The sequence below is a fragment of the Hirundo rustica genome, chromosome 2 (genome assembly GCF_015227805.2).
Source record: "Hirundo rustica isolate bHirRus1 chromosome 2, bHirRus1.pri.v3, whole genome shotgun sequence".
NCBI lineage: Eukaryota > Metazoa > Chordata > Aves > Passeriformes > Hirundinidae > Hirundo > Hirundo rustica.
In genome coordinates this window covers 103239281-103261694 of record NC_053451.1, presented here as the reverse complement: position 1 = coordinate 103261694, position 22414 = coordinate 103239281, and the positions used below count along the sequence as shown (strand labels likewise).

The 22414-nt window shown below is 37.5% G+C and overlaps 1 protein-coding gene across 4 annotated transcripts in view; it reads right to left on the bottom strand.

Moving 5' to 3' along the window:
• The window catches only part of CDKL5 (cyclin dependent kinase like 5), a 123322-nt gene that overhangs the window by 80381 nt on the left and 20527 nt on the right, over window positions 1–22414 (bottom strand). Inside the window, exon 2 of one of the 4 annotated variants that reach the window (XM_040091241.1) lies at window positions 4063–4173. The exons of 1 other annotated variant lie outside the window; for it this stretch is intronic. The gene's annotated coding sequence lies outside the window, so the exon portion shown is untranslated. Of the gene's footprint in view, window positions 1–1615; window positions 1656–4062; window positions 4174–5763; window positions 5807–22414 lie in introns of those variants that run through there. 2 more of the 4 variants (XM_040091259.2, XM_040091251.1) reach the window with 2 other exon arrangements.

The window sequence follows — 22414 nt, the reverse complement described above, 5'->3', positions numbered from 1 at the left end:
CAATATGAAGAAATCCACAACAAGGAAGCTGACAAAAGAAAAAGCTGAGGAGATAAAAAGCAACAAGAACTTAACAATTATAGTAAGCCAGTTTTCATACTCTAAGCTTCAATTGATTCTCCTCTGCTCATAAGAAAAAATTAGGAATGAAAAAAAACAGCTGGTGAAAATAAATACAAAATTTAGAAAACTGTGAAACTTGAACAAATTATGTAAAAGCAAAACACCAAGGTTCCTTGCACAGACTCACAGATTTTAAAATTCAGCTCCAGAAAGCTTTTCTTGACATTGCTAATATCAACATTGGACCCTGACTTCACCATTGCTGGTTTTTGGAGAAATTGCTTGAGGTTTTTCTGTTTTGGGCTTTTTAACATCTGTTCAAATAACTGAAACCTGCAAATGCATCTGAATGATTATACATTAAGGGAAAGCATCATCACACAACTGGGCCTAAAGGCAGCAGATCTCCATGGTCACAGGGCCAGGAGTGCATGGGGGAAGAACCTGAACAAGGTACCCATCTCAGCAAGCAAACAACTAGGAAAAAGGGTGAATCAGTTCCCTAAAACTAAAGATACCTGTTTGGTTAAATCCCTAAAGAAAAACTGAACTTGAGGGCCAGGGCAGCAATAACCAAAAACTGAACTTGAGGGCCAGGGCAGCAATAACCATTTGGTTAGTTTTATCTTGTTCTATGAGTGCTCTTCCTTTTGTATCCAAGTACAGATTCAAAAATAAATTCAGCTCATCCTGGAAATATGAACTAAATTCACTTCTCTGAGTTAAAACACAGGATTCATGATCTTCCCTAACAGCTGTGGCCAACTCAAAAAGAGTGGGTGCTTAGCAGGATGCTTCTAAGACCATACTGACAAATAAGCAGACTGATTATGAAAGCACTAAGCACAAAAGCAGCTCCCATGAGTCATAACAGGAGGACAGGAAAGACAATTTTGCTTCCATTTTAGTCTTGCTCTCCAGTAAGAACCTGAACAAGTAAGTCTACTGTGGGTGTGACAGCTTCTTACGCAGCTGATGCCGGTCTTTGCGCATGCTGGGTGGGTTTCACTGGACCTGCGGCAGCTCTGAAGAAGAGGATAAAACTCAACAGCGACCTGGGAAATCCAAAGCCTTTGAAGGTTCTGGCACAAGGCTCCTGACACTTTACACTTCCATTTCTATCCAAGTGCCCAACAGTTGTAGTTGAAGTAAAAGCACTTTGGTTTGCGATATATTCTTAGGCAAAGAGGGGGAATTTTTGTTTTTTTTAGATAATAGAAGGTTTTATTTTGTGACAGAATAGCTTGCTGCGGAAGAAGTTAATGTTTCTTTATCTGACACAATATTTGTAGTGGTCCCCTTGGAAGTTGGTTCTTGATTTTAATCTTTCCTTCTCTCTTCCCAGAACACTAGCCTCCAAGTAATATCCTATATTCATTTGTCATGTTGTCTATGATTTAGTCCCATATTATTTTGGACAGTCTGCCATGGACTTTAAATCCTCAACATAATATTACAAAATAATATTGCAGACACTTTTTCATCTTTAGAAGTACCCCCCCCCCCAAAAAAAAAAAAAAGCTGCTATTTCCAGTTACACATCAGGACTCACTTTGTGGCTCAATTCCAACGTTTGAAGATACATATTTAGAAATAAGAAGGAAAAAAAAAAAAAAAAGGCACAAGGGCAGAGGGTGTTCTGGTCCAAGAAAAGTACAATATATTCTCTTGAAGGGGACATGCTAGAAGCAGCCAGGCAGCAGGTCTGCTCTGAAGTCTGGGCTCAGCAGGGCAGCTGTGGAAGGAACGGGCCTCCGGAGCGCGTCCATCACGCTGCCCGCTCCCTGGCATCCTCGGGCACCGCGGGATTCCTCTCACAGCGGCAGCAGCCCCCGAGTGAGCGAGCCCTGGCAGCAGACAAAACAACAGACAGTGGCAGAAGCCCTGGCCACTTCAGGAAAAGCCCTCTGATTCGTAACTGGATCAGCCACCGAACCTTGTGTGCGTGCACGCACAAAGCATACTGGTGATTTAGTGAGACTGAAATTCTTCTCATCTGACAAAGTTTCCCCCTCCTTCCAACCCAGTTTTGTCTTCATTGTTCTAAAAATAACTCCCACTCACATTCTAAAAGTCAGATGTTCCTCTCTGCACTGTATTTGGCTTAGATGGATCTTTCTCGTAAGAATACATAAAAGTAAAGGTGAATAAGAAATATTTGTAAATAGCAAACAAATGCTGAAACTAAATTCTGCGGGCATTCTAATGCCGGTCAACACAACTGCAATGACTACTCTTCTTGCAAACTTCAAGCATATAATTAAATACAGATGACTGGTTCACTATCTGAACCAAGTAGGGAAAAAAACTCCAAAAACCAACACCAAGAAATCCCTTTTTCCCTGAAAAGGGCATACCAAATACACAGAACAAACCAAAGCATGAGGGGGGGGGCCCCCCAAAATTAGTACTAAATTAATAAGAAAATACAATGCATGCAAATGAACAGAACTGCATTCTAATTACACTATAAAATTATTTATCATTGCTTCTTCATGCATTTTCCAAGCAAATAATTAGAAACATTTTATTTAAATAACACTGATCTACCTTATACAAAGTTAACCCTGAAAAGAATGCCATCAAAAGTTTTTAAAAAAGGACAAAAAGAAGCAAATCAACAGCTAATGGTTCTAATATGCAAAGACAGGTCATTTCAAGAATAAATTCATATTAGTATGCAAGCATATGCACAGGAGCATGTTTAAAGAAAACTGTCAGTAAAGTCATTACAAGTGATTAAACTACATGGTGGACAAATGGTGTAGAGTGAGGTTTTGTGGGGGAGTGCTGGATGATTTTGTAATTTTTTTTTTAGGTTGGACTTATTTCTTACTTAGAAAAAGACTAATTCCATCAATCTCAAAGCAGATTGGTTAAAAAAACCCAAAGAAATTAAAATTTACAGAAACATCTCCCCATATTAAATTTCATCTGAAGATAATGCTACTATTTCAGTGTGTGAAACTCTATTACAAGGCATTTGCTCCAATTTTACCAGTTAGGAATTTAACTGAGTATGATCAGTACTAAAAGTGTACTTATGTGTACCAAGATGTGCTTATTTTACACCTCATAGTTGGGGCTTTTTAAAGTTATCAGAGGAACTGAACACAAACCATGTTTAAATTCAAGGTGAGTTTTGCTATGCTTTCTAGTTGGAAAAAAACCCAAAACATTAAACTTACAAAGGTGAATAAATCAATTAAGTAAAACCCAAGTCAAGAAGACTAATCTCCAAAGTGGCTCAGACTGCATTAAGAGGTTATGACCATCACAGTAAGATGAAGTTCAATAAAAAAGATTCACAGTCCAGATGAAGAGAAAAAAAACCCCATCAACTAACAATTCCACTAAATTAACAGCATTTGTTAATTGTTAACTGTTTTTAATGTAACAACTTATTAACATAAGCTTCCTTGAAGCAGAGGATAAAAGCTTAGAGTATTCTGGAATGTCACACCACAGAAACAGCTGCAGCACTGAATCATGTATCAAAGACAATTTGAGGGAGGAATCCGAACATTAAACTGAAAACTCTGAAATAAAGTTTGTGTTCAGTGCAAATCCACTGCAGAGAAAGGACAGCAACAGAGTGTTGACTTGTGATGACAGATGTCCTCATGCTGAGCCACCTAGAACACCTTCAGGTGTTCTAGTTCTTCAGAACTTCAGTTTGCTAAATTACTACAAACATTTTTGGAAGATAAAGTGACCAACTCATTTTGCAATATGTGTAAGCGATTTTCCAGTAGAGGAGGAAAAAAAAAAAAAAAAAGTAGAGAAACAAAGGCATAAATTTAATTTGGTGATCTCATCCAAAAGCAGCGGAAAAATAAATACTCATTATACTATCTCTCTCCTGTCCAGCCAAGGACACATGAGGAATTGGCTGGTTGGATGCAACCAAGAGTGGTCAATGGCTCCAAGTTCCAGTTGGAAGTTGGTGATGAGTGATGTTCCTCAGGTCTCTGTCCTGAGTCCAGTGCACTTTGATACCTTTATCAATGACCTAGACAGTGAGGTTGAGCGCACTTCAGCAAGTTCACAGATGACATGAAGCTGAGTGTTACAGATGACACAACAGGACAACACGGCATCCAGAGGGACCTGGAAAAACATGAGGAGTGGGCCCATGAGAACCTCATGAAGTTCAACAAATCCAAGTGCATGGTGCAGCACCTGGGTCAGGGCAAACCCAGACATGAACACAGGACAGTGAGAAGTCACTGAGAGAGTCACTGCAGAGAAGGACTTGGGGGCTCCTGTGGATGAAAAGCTGGACGTGAGCCAACAGTGTGCACTCAGGAACACTGGGCTGCAGCAAAAGCAGCCCAGCCAGCAGGTCGAGGGAGGGGATTCTGCCACTCTAGTCTGCCCTCATGAGATCCCAGCTGTGGTGCTGCGTCCAGCTCTAGGGTCCTCAGCACAAGAGAAACATGAACACATTCGAGCAGGTACGGAGGAGACCACACACAAAGAGCGCCGGAGCGCCTTTCCTACAGACAAGCCGAGAGCAATTTTCCAGCATTGGAAAGACCCTGGGGAGAGGGAGTTGGAACAAGACAATCACTGAGGTCCCTTCCAACCCAAGCCCTTTGTGATGCTCCGAGGAGGAGAGTAAACAGAGTCACTCTGGTGACATTGGACAGCCAAGGTCAACCCCTCACAGATTCCTAATTGTAAAGACGTAATCAGGATGGATATTCTCTTTTCCTCTCCTGCTTATTTCAACGGTTAGTTACATTCTTAAGTCTTGTCTTTAATTAGATGTTAAGCTCTTTGATGAGGAAACTTTTTCCTATGTTGAAGGCCTCTGGTGGTGTTATAAAATAACATTTAATTTAAGATTTAATGTTTGAAACCATGCTATGGTAAATAATCCTTTGCATGAACAGCATTGCTGTGGTAAAATATCTTAAAGTAAGTGAAAGTCTTACCAGAAAACTTAGGAAAAAACTTTAAAAAACCCTAGGAGGTAATTTGAAGGTAATTTGATTCATTTCTGGAAACAGGATGTAGTATTTTTTTTTTTTTTAAATAATGAACAATGTTATTTCAATGCCAGCTTCCATAATCACTTTAAACAAACAAATTAAGTAATAGCTCATCTTTTGATTTGAGCCTAGTGGTTTTCATTTCATAGTTAAAAGAAAAAAAAAGAAATTATTTTAAATCTCACATAACACAAAAACGATCCTAATAGAAGTACAAACATTCAGACAATCTTTCTTAACACAAATGCAGTCTGTACTTTCTCTGTATCTTCATCAACCACCATCAATACACTGGTAAAACATTCATAACCAATGAACTTTGCTTAACTAGTATTTTTGTCCATACTATTAATCTGTCAAAAATCTATGAGCTACATAAGAAAACAAAACAAAACAAACAAACAAAACAACAACAACCAAAAAACCCCCCAAAAAGAGAGAAGAATCATCCAGATTAGAAGTTTAGGTATCAATGGAAAAATATTTAAACATAAATAGGAAATGGCAGATAGATGGCCTTTCTCCCACAGAAAAAGGCAACTCAAGCAGAGCGTCTCCTGCTATGCTGACAGCTTCTTGCTGAGAGATTCCCATGACAGCAAAAGCATGTCTGGATACGTAAGTGACCCAAAAGAGGACCTGAAAAACAGGTCCTGAGAAAAAGGAGATGCATCTAAACAGTAAATAATGCTGGCAGACCCACCAGAAGAAAGGTAATAAAAAAACCTCATAATCCTGATTTTCCTCCTTCATGTGTTTTTCTATCCTTTGAGTCTTCCAAGTTTAATTATGGAGTGTGGAGGGTGGGAGGAGGAGAAAGGAAAAAAGAGGGAAGGCAATGCTCCTGGCAAAGGGCAAGAAGGGTGGGTGAGGGAAGAAGAACAGAGAAGCCACTCCAGGGAATCATGGGAGAAGACAGTAAAAGGCTGGCATATGGAGAAGTTCTGAAACGAAAGAAGAAAACAAAATTCTAAGGACAAGAAGCTTCAGGCATGAGTAATGAGTTCATCATGATACTTGAGATTTATATTAGTTTATAAAAAAAGACAGACTTGCAGCATACAAAAGTCAATATTTGCATAACTGACTTTCTTGTTTCTTATATATCTAGCTACTTCTTGTAGAAACAGACTTCTAATATTCAGGGAAATAAAAGTAACTTGGGAGATATGAATGTACAGAAGTGTACACCCAGAAAAATGCTGCCATTTATTTCTTCAAAAGAAAAGTTTTTCCAAAACTACCAGGAAAACAAAGGCTGGCAACAATATAGGGCTTACTGTATCTCAGAGGGTTAAACAGAACTTGCCAAAGTTCAGTTATCACTGCTGACAAAGGCTGCTAGGGAGATGCTGAGGTGACAGACCCTAAATCAAAGATGAAACAGCCGTCATTTGCTTGCAATACAAAGCTGTACAAACCATATACATATATTGACAGGCTTAAATACTGGTCATCGAGGAGCTAGCTTCATCCAGCTTATCAAGACATTTCCTTACCCACCACAGGCAGCAATCACAGAACAGCAGCACACTGACCCCAGGTCTAAGCCAGCACATCCAACCAAGGCAGCCACTGCTCAGCAGGCTGGGAGACATGCAAGTTTTAACCACGCCATATTGTTTCTTTCCACTAATGTTCTCTTTGTGCCTTTCTAACATCAGAAGAATAATCTCCACCTTCCTTTGGAATCCAGATAGAATGGCTGATATGCTATTTGCTCAGACAAAAAGTCAGAAATAATTCTTGTAACCTCCTTTGTTTTATATCACTTTCTTTATTGCTGAGGCTGCATACTAAACTAATTTAAATGTAAGTTTAACATTTAGGCCTTTTTGTGGTGCTAGATATGCATTTTATATTCCCCTCCACTAATATGTCAAAAGGCCCAACCAAACAAAACCCACCAAAACACCAATTTACAGAGCTGAACACCTACTGCTGCAGAGAGAGATATTTTTCTAATATATATATATATATATATATATATATAGGAGTCAAATCTCCCCCCCCCCAGTCACAATGAAGAGAGCTAAAAGACAATCAAATCATGTAAAGAGTCTCCATCCTGAGCTGAAATTTATAATATGGATGTTAAATTAATTTCGCAGTCTATTTCCATCAATTTTTCAAAATACTTTACACTTTAGAATAACTCTTATTTCTCTGCTTGCATGGTCAGATAATTTTAGAAAACAAAATACTTTCAAAATAATTAGCACAACATTTTGCAACAAAATGCAGCTCAAGTACTTTTTCCCACTGCAAGGTATTTACTAGACTGCAGTAATTCTCTTAACACTTTTAAAGCTTGAAACACACCTTCTGTTGAATGCTATGAGTCAGTTTTAATGACAGTGTTATGTTCAATTGCTCTGTAGCTTATGCAAGGGAAAGAATTTGCATTAAGTACCCAACTTTAGAAGCCACCTTCTCTTCTCTTTTGTTAATACAGAATAAAGGTTAAAAAAAAGGCTATATTCTCTGCCTGCTTTCTTATTGTTTTAAAAGAATAAATCTAGTTAGCTGGCTGTAATGTAAAATGGACATAAATTTTTTTATTGTTATTCTATGAATGGGGGGGTGTGGGGGGGGTGGTGCTGTTGTTGTTTAGGGTTTTTTCCAGAAAGTCAGAATACAAAAAAAAAAAAGAGTAAGTTTCCTTATTTAGTAAAATTTCAGAACTTTAAACAACTTCTTCTGCACAAAAAGTTAACTTTGTTAGAAGGAGAATAAAACAGTCTAAAATGCTCATTTTCAAGGGAGGGGAAAAAAAATGCGGGAGCAAAAAGACTTACTGCTATCATAAGGGTGGGGGTGTGCAATACCTTTGTCTTCTTCAAGAAATTCAACCAGAAAAAGTTTTAACACAACATGTCTTTGACTATGGGTCTTTTAGTCCAGACTATGATTCAGATTTATTATGCTTTTCTTTCATTTGCTTTGTCCTCTCATTTAAAATTCCCCAATTCCTCACCCTCCCCAGCACAATATCTCATATTTATGTTGGGGTATTTTGTGGAAGTTCTTTTGGGTTTTTCAAACAAGACTACTCTTCACTCAGCTCAACAAAATAAGGGCTTGACCAATTTTGCCAGAGATAAGCCTGGCAAATTTTTAACTGGTTCTCATGCAAACTGCTGCCCAAAATTCCTCGCAAATACCCTTGCTACACAGACACACAAGGTCAAACATTTTTTTCTTATCTCTGCGGATTTTATATATACACACACACAGAGAAATGTACATATGTGTACACCTACTCCTAATGACAGGGGACAAAGTCCTTCTTCCAGCAAATCTAATTTCTTAGAAGTTCAACTAAATGACCACTTTTCTTGTCTTTATTGAAAGAATTGTGAATTAAACGGATTACCTCTTCTGCTCTTTCTACTTTCTAGAAATAAATCATATATAAGCCAAAAAGCTTCACTGAAACCATAACTTAATCTCTTTTTAGCACTTTTAAACAGACCCTAGATTAACCAGATCAAGCAAGAAAAAGGTAATTTACTTCCTATTTTTAGTCGAAGTTCAAAAGGTAAACTCTACAAAAATGAAGAAATGGTCCGATGGACATCTTCCTCCATGGTTGGAAGATTTTGTATAAAAGGCTATGCTATTACAGTAATAAGTGACATTTTTGCAGTGCAGAAAAAGCGCCAAGAAAAACAGATTTCTCATATACCAGTGGACTGGAAGACTGATACAAACCACTGCTTTCTGAAAGCTCTACATAGAAAATAAAGCAAATCTTTGGAATGAAGAAATTACACACTTTACAAACCTGTAGAGACAGCAGCTCATGAATTAACAAAGGACCGTCACCCACATGAGGGTAAAACAGATACGTGCATCACGCTTTGCCCAGCATATTGGAGAACAATATTCACTTTTATGAAACAACTACAAGGAAAATGTCAACTGTCTCCAGCACAAAAAGAGTCAATTTCTCAAAATAGAAAGTCTGTCATTATTGCCATGAGATGTGAACACAAATTATACTGCCATTTTTGTTAATTTGCAAGTAAAACCAGAGGCAAAATCTAATACCATTCTGATCTTGCTTGGGGGTGTGAGGAGGAGGTATCAGCCCTTTTCTTTTACTTATGTAAAAGCAAGCCTTTTTTTTTTTTTTTTTCTTCTCTTAGAAGAACTTCATATAGTACTTGAATCTGCTCCAATAACAAGCTCTCAATTCATTTCAGAAATATATTCTAGCTCTTGCCGTTCAATTAATTGGGGGGAAGGGGGGAGGAATCCATCAGCACATTTTCCAACTATTAGAAACTTGTTTCTTGGCAAGCTGAGAACTTAGCCAACTGAGAGCTTAAATAAATTTATAACCTTAACTCCAGTGGCAGTGAAATGTAATGGTCTTACTTCTAGTTCAGCCTCTAAGCAGCAGTAGCAGCTAAGTAACATCAGAATTAGAACATGGAATGTGGTTAAACTCAGGCATTTTGAAAGTCTCCTCAGCGCACATTAACACATTAAGCAAGGTTAATGAAATATGCACAGATATTCACACTGCAAACAAAAGCAACTATTTTAAGCCTGATTAAAGTGTTGATGGACTTTCTCTAAGTAAGATTATGTTAATTTATGTTCAGTGTATAGTTTTATTAATAATTAAAAAACATGTCAAATGCCATTATTAGGAAGATAAATACATTTGCACCAAAAATCTGAATCAATGAGATCTTGCAATACTTTATTCCAGAAGCAGAAGTAAAAGATTTCTTATCTCTACACAGTTTTTAAATGCAGCATGCCATCAAAAATAGTTCGCATCCTCTTCTTTCATGTGAGAAAAGGGAAATCCCCTCCCAAGACACAGTATACAAGCAACCTCTCCTCAAAGCTGTTTGAGTGTCTACTTGAGGAAAACACTGACAAGAATGTTTAGTAAAAAGAAGAAATACTATTTAACCCCATCTGAAGTGTCCAATTAAAGTGGGAAAACTTTAAACTTTCAGAGTTCAAGAATATAGGCAACTAGAGGTTTAAGCACACTAAACACTTATTTCACTCGTAACACAGGCATGGTAAAGTGCCCACTATGCAAATGTAATTCATACAAAAACCCAGGGCTAATTTAGTCGGTGTCCTTTTAGCAGTTCTTTGCCCAATTTAAATTTATTCTGCTTAGCTCATACAAACTGTTTGGACACTGAATGTGCCAGCTTGAATTTGGCAAGGAAAACATGCTCTTACTATGTAGAGCCTGATTTATTTTCATTTCTATCTAATTAGTTAAAAATAAGTGTTGTGATGGGAGATTTACACTAAACTAAAAATCAAGACTTTTACCAGTAATATTTAATACTGTATTTAAAGGAATCAAGAATATTTTTTAAAAGTCTACTACCATAAGAAGTCAAGTAGAAACTTGCACTAGTACTTAAATGATTATAATAAATATATTATGCTTTATAGTAAGATTATGTAAACTACTTAGAAGAAGTGTACAAACCAAAGCCACCACAATACAAAGCATCAGCCACTGGTGGTGTGTTCCATCCAATTCATAGGCATACAACTACAGAATTCCCTATCCTCAGTACAGTAAGGATCTCAGCATCTACTGCCTACCAAAGTACACTACCATGCTGTCTTTACTCACATAACTTCTACAACAGAAGGAAAACAAAACAAAAAACCCGCAACAACAACAAAAAACCCAACAAAACTACACACACACAAAAATCAAACAAAAACCAACCAAACAAAACCTCCAAGACTACTTCAGTTTTTCTTCTGGATATTATCCAAATCAGTTTTTGAAGTGACAAAAATTTTTCACCCTCAAAAAATTCTTCGCACAATGAGCGTCACATACTCTGCACATGAATCAGCAAGAGACCACTGAGGATCGCCAGCAAAAGGCCACTGACGAGTAAAGGACTGCTGTGTCACTAGAGGCTCTAGTGTTTATTAAACTCCACAGAAAATGAACCAAAACCTTGACAAGCCTTCAATTAACACCATCCAATTAACTTTCACATAACAGGAAATAAGAACACAAGGCTCTAGTCCTCCGCATTGCCTTCCCAGGGTCACAGTCCCATGTCCTACTAAGGTTATAACCTCCTTTTTTTTCCCTGCAGTAAAGAAAAAAACAGCTCCAAAACCTGGGTCAGAGAAGCCATACAATCTTAATATTCCCTCCACAAAGTTACCTTAAAGGAGAAATATAAACAGAAGCTTTGGGTAGTGGGAGTATAACAGTGGTAGTCTTATAGCACCTTTAGAGATACTGTTCAATCTAATCTTATCATCCCTACACAGCACGTAACAATCCATCATTTCAGTAAAATAGTGATGCACATCTTCCCCATAGTGTATATTTTTTAAACACACACATATATATTTATAAAAAATACATACAAACTTTATAGTATACACAGTAGTATGAGAGAAAATGTAAAGAAGCATTTGTCTTTGAGAATGTCGCTATGGCAAACCCATAACCACACCCAGACTGTGAAAAAATCTCAGTTTCCAAGAGTGAGCATGTGAGCTATAAGAAGGAGGTGCACTACATTAGAACTATAGAAGATACGTGGCTGGAAGGGAGTAAGTAGAAGAGCAAAGCCTGCTCTGCTCCAGTTAAAAGTGGGACAAAAGTCATTCAATCAGACTGCTCAGAACTCAGGCTATAATCCTTATTATCTTTGGGGAGCATTTCGAACAAGACAAACTAGAACAACATGATGGCAGACTTTGACTGGGGAATCCAGAGCAAAAAATAAATCACCAAAACCAACCAAACAACCACCACAACAAAACCTGTATCACGTTTACAGCACAAATGAGCAATGGCAAAGAAAACAATTCACACAAAACCCAAACCCAAACCAAATCAACAAATTTAAGAGTGCAAGGGAGCTTCTGTACTGAACACTATTCACTCACATTTAACAATAAGCACATTCAACTACCCAAAGTTTGCTACTTTGGATTTTTCCAATTTCTGGCACTGCCTCCCAATATCAACCAAACCTACTATAATATGCCTATATTAACAAAACTGAAGTCTACAAAAGTACTTCTCAGTTTCATTCCATCTCATCCTCTTAACTGCTTGTCTAATGGTACACAATTAGTTTTGAAAAATCTCTAAAGGATAATCAAGGTTTTTTTCTCTGCAATGAACTGGAGTCTCATCTATTTTCTTCGGTGTCATGCTAGCTCATTAGCTTCTTCCTTTGCACTCAGGTAAGAACCTCAGTAGTCAACTGGGGACCTCCTGAAATCTGCAAATCAAGATACAGAAATTACCATTCTGAAGGCCCTGTGCTTTCTTAGTTTCTCCTGTTTAAATGAGGTCAGTACACAACAAACAAGCTAGGGTGCAGGTGAGCTGAATAATCGAAAAAGATCAATAGAGACTGCGAGATGCTTTCTCAGGTGTTCCCCCATTGCTAGCGAGACTTCCTAGGAACTTGCAGCTCAATCCATTTGAACAACCCATAACAGAAATGGACGACTGGAAATTCTGCATGCCAGATTTTATAAAGCCTGTGCTTTCTACAGGCCCAAGAAAAATAATCTGCCTTCAAGAATTTTCATGTTGTTCTGTCGAAAAGAGGAAAAAACCCCACAGATTATGCTCTAAAGTAACTTCATCAATAGCCAGAACAACAACTGGGGACTACAGAGGGACTACAGTCAACTAAATTCATAGGTACACTAAGAAAAAGGCAATGACAAAGTTCCATTACAAGAGAACAGATGATATTTTGCAAGACATATGGTATTTATTTTTATGCGTTAGTCATACAATACTACTATAGGCCTAATTTTTCTTCAAAATAGCACAGTATTTTATGATGAGGTGTACTGCTGATATTAATTTTGCACAGTTTACCATTTATTTTTGCAGTTACAAAATGACTGACTGCAATTTTCAAATAATGAACACAGTATACATGGAAAGGAGCATTCAGTATATATACAGGTGTGTAGAGCACCTTTTAGAAAAGAACAAGCCTTCACAAAAGCTACTACTGAATTCAGAGGAGGAAAAAAAAATCCAAATGCAAGCACATGCCAATTTTTGAGTTATCTCTTATCTTTGCAATCAAATCTCCCAAAAATCTCATTATACATGACACAGCAACAAATAACTAGCTTTGGATTGCTGCAATGACTGTCAGGTCAATACAGTGTAGGCAAAAAGGTACCCAATAATATCAGCAAAAGATTCCATCTGAGCTGTAATATATCCTTGTTGACTTCATCTAAGAGAAAAGTGTTCCAAGACGCTACAATTTTTAATATTTCATTTTTTTTAATATGAGAAAATGTGATAGAACACATCCCCTTTCTCAGTTTATGCGGATTTTGACTGAAATCTACACATCATTCTGGGAGTAATTTAAAGGACATCTATTTATTTATTAAAATTAATATTAACTCTCAAGTTAGTTCAACAGATTCTTCGGGTGAGGGTGTTTCAGTATTATCTATGCAAATTTTCTGCAAGTTTTTTCATGTCTTAACCTTTGTTATTTGCCCTCCTCTTTCTCCAGCATATTTTCCAGTTAAAAGTCTTCAGGGCTCTACTTTATGAAAATTTCCATGTAGCATCAAAAATAACAGTGGGAAAAGATCATCAATTCCTTAAAGGAAAAATAAAAATAAATGCCCTTCTAAAAAGCTCTTATCCCAAATCAAGGCAGAAAATCTAATAAAAATTTATGAACCTTGCAGACACAGAAAACATAGTTTCTTGGTTTGTGAAAGTAGCTCTTGCAGGGGTCAGCCCACTCACAAAGAAGACAACATAACTTGGCTGAGGCCTCACCATTAAGATAGTCTCTATCATGATAGTGTTTAAAGAGTAAAACACCCTAATATTATTTTATGGTGTTTGAGAATGGATTTGTTATCATCCTTACTGTTATAGAAGCCTGTGAAGTACATCACAAGCTTTGTATTCAAAGAACATCATTGAATAGAAAATCAAAACTAACAAAAGTGTCCACAAATATTTGCGAGAATACAATAATGTTTCAGGATACATCCTGATACTCAATTCTAGTTGCTCCTGATCCAGATAAAGTTGTCTGCAAATCCAAGTACCCACAGCCAATCACAAATCCCTATTTCTACCACCTCTATTAGTCAAGGGTCAAAAACCAGTTCTAGTTTAAAAGTTTTTACACAAATCTATTTTATTTGTTTACATACAACATTTTTAAAGAAGAAATCCAAACACACTTATTTAGCTTTCTTCTTTGAAATAAGTTACTACTTCCAAAAACCTTTGCAATAAACCTATTATATTATTTTCCAGTGCAGATTTTACACAAGAAGGATAGAGAACAGAGGGGATTTTTTTTGTTTGTTTGGGTTTTTTTGTGTTTTTTTTTTTTTGTTTTTTTTTTTCCAAAATAAACTCTGCTCTGCCTTTAGGCCACCATCACAGCAGGCTCAAGGGGACACTCCAAAGTAGCTTTGCCATCTGGATTCCAGGTTGCCAAATTATTAATGCTCTTTCAAACAATTATTCCAAGAGAATTGCTTGAAACTTTTTACAGAATACCGCCACTGTTTTCTCTTCCTGGATGACAACTCAAGCCTCATGTCAGCAAAGACAAATCACAGATCAAGCTAGCTATTCTTACATACCGCCTCTTACCCTAGCCTAGGTTAACATTTAAAGATTCCACACTACAAATTGAAGATTGACTTCTAACTCTGTATCTAACAGAGGTGACTAGGTCTGTCCTGTATCACTAACAGATTAGCAGCATTACAAATATTTTTTCATAGCACAGCAATCACAGTGGTAAAAGTTTTACCTGTTGTGCAAACAAAAAGAAAAATTCGCTACTTGCGCTCCAATGCAACAGTGATTAGCTCAAAAAAAGAATGACAAAGACAGAAGCTCTTTTAAAAAGCAGTAAATGCACTTAGTTTTTAAACAGCTGCAAGTGTGTTTGCCATGTCACGGACTTAAATCTGGGTATATGTTTCAATGCCTAACTAAATATAGATCATTAAGTTACAGTGATGAGGGAACTGGAAGAAGCAAAAAAAAAGCATAACAATTGATCAGCATCCCCACAAAAATACACAATATACATCTACAATGTCATTATCCATCCCTCCCTTCCTAGTGTAAAGGATAACATTATTCTAATACTTGAGGTAGAATATTCCTATATTAAGTTCAATATTTAAGACTTATAGGATGACATAAATACACTGGAGCATTATGAAACATCCTGAGAATATAAATATAGCATTTTGATTTCTTAAAAACCCTACAGCATTCAAAAAAGTAGACAATTACCTTTTCTTCATTTAACCATATGAAAGACCTGTATTGGGACAACCATTCATTCAGATTAAAAAAACCCCCAAAAACTAAACCAACCATATTAAGGTGCAGCCAAATTTCCTGAATATCATCTAAGAAAAATTAAATTATCTCTATTCTCCAACTGATTAACCATACCCTCTAATAAACAAAGGAAGTTAGTACAAATAAGCCAGTTGCATAGACAGGAAGTTTCTGGAATTAAGTTCAAGAAGTTCTAGCACATGACGAACAAGTCAATAGATTTAATTATTTCCAAATGGAAATACACTTAAATCCCATAAAACATATGGTACCAAAAAAGCCTGTACAGCATGGAAAGATTCTTCTGTTATTCTGCTCTGGGTTCTCATATTCATAGCTTAAGCAGGATTTTCCAACCATGTACATCACTCATTACCATAACCAGTTTCAAGAAGAGTAAAAAGCTGAAGCACAAAATGAAATGCTAAAAACTAAACTACTTAACACTAAAATGTATTTTAAACACTATATGCACTGAAGTCACTCACCTTTCCAAGCAGAACACAGAATCAGAGAGCTGTACCAAGCACTTGTACCCTACAGTGATCAAGACACTCAGAGCCTATGAGAAAGCAAACAACCTTCCTCTCCTATCAGTGCTCAAACACTGCAAACACTGCTGTTTTCTTTTTTGATTTTTGCTCATGCTGCAAAATGTATAAGTTACTCCATATTTCATTTTTAACTCCTGTTTATTGTGGGTATACAATCATATGATTTTTGAAAGCATATGAGCAAATACAGGCCACAAATTAAGAAGACCCAGGCACCCTAATTTTTTTTTTTTTTTTCTTTTATTCTATTTCGATACAGGAATACTTTTAACAATTTGCCTATGTGGACACATTCATACACCTCTGTGTAGGTTTTCCAGGTGGTGTGTAGGGCCTGGAGGAGCACATGAACTCATTCTGCACGATGCTTATAGAGAGTTGAAAAGCCAGTCAGAGTCTCTGACTGCCCCAGGCCCATCACTGTCATTCAAACATAGCTCCCACTGAAATCTCAGCTTCCACAAGAAGTTTTTGAGTGGTGCCCAGCAGCAGGACCAGTGGCAATGGCCTCAAATGGGAAAACATGAGGTTCCCTCTGAACACCAGGAAACCACTGCTGAGGTGACTGGGCCTTAGCACAGGTTTCTCCACAGAGGTTGTGGTGTGTCTGCCCTTGAGGATGCCCAAAAGTCACCTGGACATGGATCTGAGCAACTGACTCTAGGTGCCCCTGCTGGAGCATGGGGGTTGGACTGAAGCACCTGAAGAATCCCCCTCCAACCTCAGCCACTCCGTGATTCTGTGATCAGATCCCTAGAAAGGGAGGAGAGACATAGCTTGCCACCAAGCCTCACAGCAGAGGAAAAAGAAGAAATTCCCTTTCAAACACCTGGCATTAGAGCAGACTCCCTTTGCTCTCAGCTTTGGTCTCTTACATCTTCTTCTCAATAAGCGATCTTTATCTTGCCCTCAAATACCTTCTCTTCTTCCCCTTCCCACACCATTATCCTGTATCTTAAGATCAGCCACTCTACTAAGTTAAATCAGTAGTGTCCTCAGGCTTTTCATCTTTGGATCCTGGTAACTTCTAAATTCCAAACAGCAATAATAACATTCAAACAGGATTTTTTTTTCTTTTTTTTTAAGTGTATGAAACCTGGACAAGCTTTTATCATTATTTGTGAAATCTTGAGTGTAGGTGACTCTGAGAATCATGAGAAGGTGACTCTTCCATCCCTTATTAGATACTCTAACAGCACTTTAAAAGAAAACTTTGTGGGGTTTTTTTGTGTGTGGGTTTTTTTGTGGGGTTTTTGTGTGTGGGGTTTTTTTTGGGTGTTTTTTTTTTTTTTTTTTTTTTTTTGCTTCTAAAGTAGCTTCTTTTTCAACAATTAACTGTTTTGGCTTTAATTAAATACGAGTCAGAACCAAAGCATGTGAAAATCCATAAAATAATCAGGCTGAGGCAGTCATCCAGCATAGGGAAAGTGGAGAGAAGGAAAAAAAAAAAAAGCCCAGATGCATTTGACAAATGTTATAAGCAATTTAAAAGTAGGATCCAAAGGGGAAGCTTCGGAAACCTTAATTATAGAGAGTTCCAGACCTATGTATTAAAAAAAATCCAACCCAACAAACCCAGAACCATCTGAAGAACTAGCAAGACCAGATGTTTCAATTTATCCTTTTTGTGTCTTCGTTAAATAAACATCACTTTTTAAAAGTAAGCTTAGAAAATCTCGTATACATATCAACATCTATTCTAAACCAATAAACCGCACTTTTTATCTCTAGATCAGTATATATCACAGAATATGAGTAGTGGTACAGTATTCAGTTCTCAAATTTACAAATTTCAAGCTGACAACCATGATATTCATGAAGGCTTTGTTCCACTTAGAGAGGAGATCTGAGACAAACAGAAAGGGATGAATTCAGTATGATAAATAATGTGGAACTGGTGTTGCTCCTCCTTTTAGTAACAAAACTGGCACTGCAAGATAAACAAAAGACTGCTTAAAATGCATATGCCTCAACCTTTAAATTAATTTTTAAAAAAGATTGACTATGAGCCTATGGATTGTAGGCAGTGGTCTTGAAAAAACCCCACACCTTGCACAAATGCTAAACCAGGATCTAAGCTTCTTGTCTGGATTTTTTGTTTGTGGGGTTTGGGGTTTTTTGTCAGTTTGGGTTTTTGGAGGGTTTATCTTTTGGGTTTTTTTGTAAATTCCTTAAACTGTTGTCTGTCCTTAAGCTTAAGGCCATATCAAGAAACCTGTTTCAGTTACCCAAGCATTTCTTTCCTGCAAAAAAAAGCTTCTTCAGAAGTTACACTTAGTGAAATGAAAGAAAGCAGATTAAAAGATCAGTTCATGCAATATCACGGATATACTAGAGTTTCCCTAGTTTAACAAAGATGAGAGATCTGCAATCAAGAACTGATTGGGTTTTTTGTAGCGCAACAGGAAAGAATTAAATAAAGGAAAATTGTAACCAAACAAAAGCCCAACAACAGAAAAAAGAGGGAAAGATAATGAGCTGTAAAATGAAAGGCAATTACCCAAGGAAAGTGTTTAAAATCCTACATATGGGGTGGGGGAACCACTCCCTTCTGAAGTACTGCAATTCATTAGGTATTGCATGGGTGTAATTTCTTTACCACAAAACTTAGATCAGCAAACTGATACAGACTTAAAACAGATGTGAATGTAATTTAACTTGAAGAATGCCAGTTGCTTACTTGGACATTTTCAGGATTACCTGACGGGAGCAGAAGTTTCATTAGTAAAAATGGCACTGGGATAAGCCCTCAGAAAACCCTAGCCTCTTATGTCCGCTTTTATCACAGATTCCTGGGCTTTCTAAAATGTTTTACGTAATGGAGTTTTCTACTGGCACAAGAAAAAAACTACAGCACAAGAAAAAACACTTAATATTGTTTTGTACTAAGTAGAGACTGGGCACATTCTCCCACCACAGCCTTCAAAACTTATTTCTGGGTGATGCTATGTTGCCTTTCATGACCCTGAAAAGCACTAACCAATTCTGTTTCATGGATCAACATTGCAGATTAATATTGATAATTGGATTTGTATATCTGCCAAGAAAATATGATTCAGCGTTCATCCTCAATACTTATTTCTCTTAAGGTTTAGCATCACTGTCTATATTAGCATGATTAGTAGGGATCACATAACAATATCTCTACAGCAAATGAAGAAAGCAAAAGAAATACTTGTGACTGCACATTTTCCTAATAAAATTTAGAAATTCTGCTTGTAATTATGTAATTTAAAATTATCAGATTCAATTTTGGAACTTCCTTTGTGTTCCTGTGAAAAGGGAAATGCTATGCAACCATTTAAAGAATGGTATTTGGGACCAGCATCCTCAGCTGTTAAATACTGCTTAAATATAGATCATGGAACCTGTTTCACAGCTTAGTTAAATTTAAACTTGAAATGAAAGCCTTGGAAAAAAGAAAACTATATTTGATCACCCACACCAGTTAAATACTGGCAATACCATTTTTCATTATCCAGATTTCAGCAAAATCCTGAGTTATATTTGTATCTCAGTATGTACTGCACTGATGTCTCTCTTAGTTCCTATCTCCTTGGGCCACTTAAACTTGATAGGCAAATCAATTTGCATCTGAGCACCCAAGGAAACAGACACTAAGGCTGCATTCCATCCTGGTGTTAGTTTTTGTAGAAGATTCTTCAACACTCACGTTTTTCTCTACACAGCTTTGTCCTGAAAAAAAATAAAATTGAGGGATCCAAATAATCACCTATCTTCAAAATAACTACAAATTTTCCCTTTCTGGCATGAAAACCTTTAAAACCCAGCACATAATAACAATCAATCACCTCAATGACTTCAGTACTGTAATTACTAATTCTACAGGTCAAACTATAAACTTCACAGGGAAGACATTAAGGTCTTGTTAACTTGGATAGCATTCATATTAAGAAAGCAAACCGAAGTTAAAAGTCTTATGTTTCTACCACACGTGCTGCTGGGCTTGTCTATACAGAGCAATAATAATGAAATTTATGATAGATATTATTCCCCGCAGCAACTCTAGCACAGCCTCTCAAGTCTAATTCACTGCTCCTATATATAGTAAGTATTTTTACTGTATTAAATACCCTCCCATATGATCCAGTTCCATATTCCCTTAAACTCTACTTTAGGGATTAAACAGCAGAGTATTGCATGAATAAATGGCCATTTTAGCAGATTAAACCAATGCTGCAGTCAGAATAACATGAATTATTTCTTTCTGTACCAACAGCAATAACTGATAAAGACCATTGTACTACCCCACACTAATAGTGATCACCTTAAATACACCACAGTTTGCAGAAACTGACATTATGCCTTGCATGTCAGCCTCAGTAATTACAAGCAAATTTCAGTTAACAGCATAATCCAAGAGTTCTTAGTCCAATTGCTGTAACAATAAGAGGAGATCATAAAAAAATGTTCAACTGAATGTAAAGAATTTTTCTCACGTTCCCTTCATGCTACTTGGTTTGTGTGCACTTTGGATGTACAGCAGAAATGACCAAGGTCAACTGGTAAAAAACCAGTCATTGAGAAACCCCACAATTCCAGCAATGGCTATAAAGTCCTGTGATAAAAATCAAGACACTGGCAGAAGGCTACAGAGGTTTCCTAGTTAATTAGACAAGCTCCACCAGCACCTGCAAACCAAGGACACTCCACAAGCTCAAACAGGAGAAACCAGGAGTTAGCCAGGATAACGCTGGGGCCACTGTGCTCCCTCCCCTTGCAATCTTACCAACAGCAGAGTGGTACCGGCAAGACACGAAAAATCCTGACAGCTTCCAGTTAATGGGAGTTCCCAAATTCCCCTTTTCTTCTAAGCTCATAAATTGGGAAAAGGTATTTATTCCTTCAGTGTGCTTCACAACCCACCTGATCACCATGGCAATCGCACAAAAAATAACACAGCTTGTTCATGACTAGAATCTTTAGCAACTCACATGTCTGAGACGAAAAACCAGCAAAAAGTTTGCTGTCATGGACTCTCATTCACTTTCATCATCATGATCAAATCAGTAAGATTCTGATGTTCTTCTTTTCATTTTGTTAATTCAGAAGATTAATCCATGGAAATGGAAAATTACCATTACCAGAAGATTACCAATGAATTAGAGAGGAACTGCTTAAGAGATAATTAACCAACTGCATGCTGAACAATGCATTCACGAGACTGAAAAGGATACGGTACTGTGTTTGATCAGATTAGGAACTGCTGAGCAACATCTGTGAATTTCACTCAGGGCTGAGGGAGAACAAAAAATACTCAAAATTCTCCTCAGTTATCCTAAGCACTTGCAGAATCCAGGCAAAATTAGCAGGGCCCATCTTAAGTTGTAGGACAGAAATTTTCTTTTCCTTCCAATTTGAAAACCAGATGAAGTATAGCAACCAGTTCAGTGATGTACAGATGCAAATAACTTTTCAAGTTTATTTGAAGAGAGTTACGGGATTTTGTGAAGTATTCATATACACAAATATCTTGAACTTTCACTTTAAAAAATACCTTTACTTAGTAAAGATCCAAAACATAATAATGAGTTGGTTTTGTTGTTTTTTTATTTGCTCTAAGAACCAAAATAGTCAAAGCTTTTCAATCAAAAACCTGAGAGGCAGTATGAATTGTGACTGCACAAGCCCTCAGCTTGGGATGTGCAAGAGCAGCTCCAAGAATGCTGGAGTGTTCAGGGTGGACCCATGAGTCAGTAGGTACAGCCACTTTCCAATACCCTCCCAGGAATGCTGCAGTGTTCAGGGTGGTCTCCTGAGTCAGTAGGTACTGCCACTTTCCAATACCCTCCCAGGAATGCTGCAGTGTTCAGGGTGGTCTCCTGAGTCAGTAGGTACAACCACTTTCCAATACCCTCCCAGGAATGCTGCAGTGTTCAGGGTGGACTCATGAGTCAGTAGGTACTGCCACTTTCCAACACCCTACACTATTGTCAAGGGCGTCAAGGACTTCAGACAGGTGACCAGACAGGGATCTTCTCAGTGTTTATGAGGGTGTGAAGATCAACCCAGATTCTTCCTGGAGGTGTCCCTGAAAGGACAAGCAGAAGTGGGCATGAACTGACACAAAGGAAGGTCAGTCTCAGGCAACCGTGGTGGTGAGCAGGACTCTGACCTGGAGCAGGCTGCTTCCAGAGGCTGCAGCCTCATGTCAGAGATATTTAAAACACGATTAGAACAAGGTCCTTGGGCAATCCACTCAGCGTGGCCCTGCAGGAGAGGGGCATTTGGCTTTCCAGAGGCGCCTTCCAGCCTCAGCTACTCTGTGATTCTTTGGAGTTATCTCAAACTACAGGGCAAGATATGTCTGAGGGTATTGGAACTGCAACTGCCCAAATTCAAGAGAATAGTGCAAAATCTTATTATCCCTTGCTTGTTCTATAGTGTCCATGTTTAATGCCTCCATTTTAATTTGCCACAAT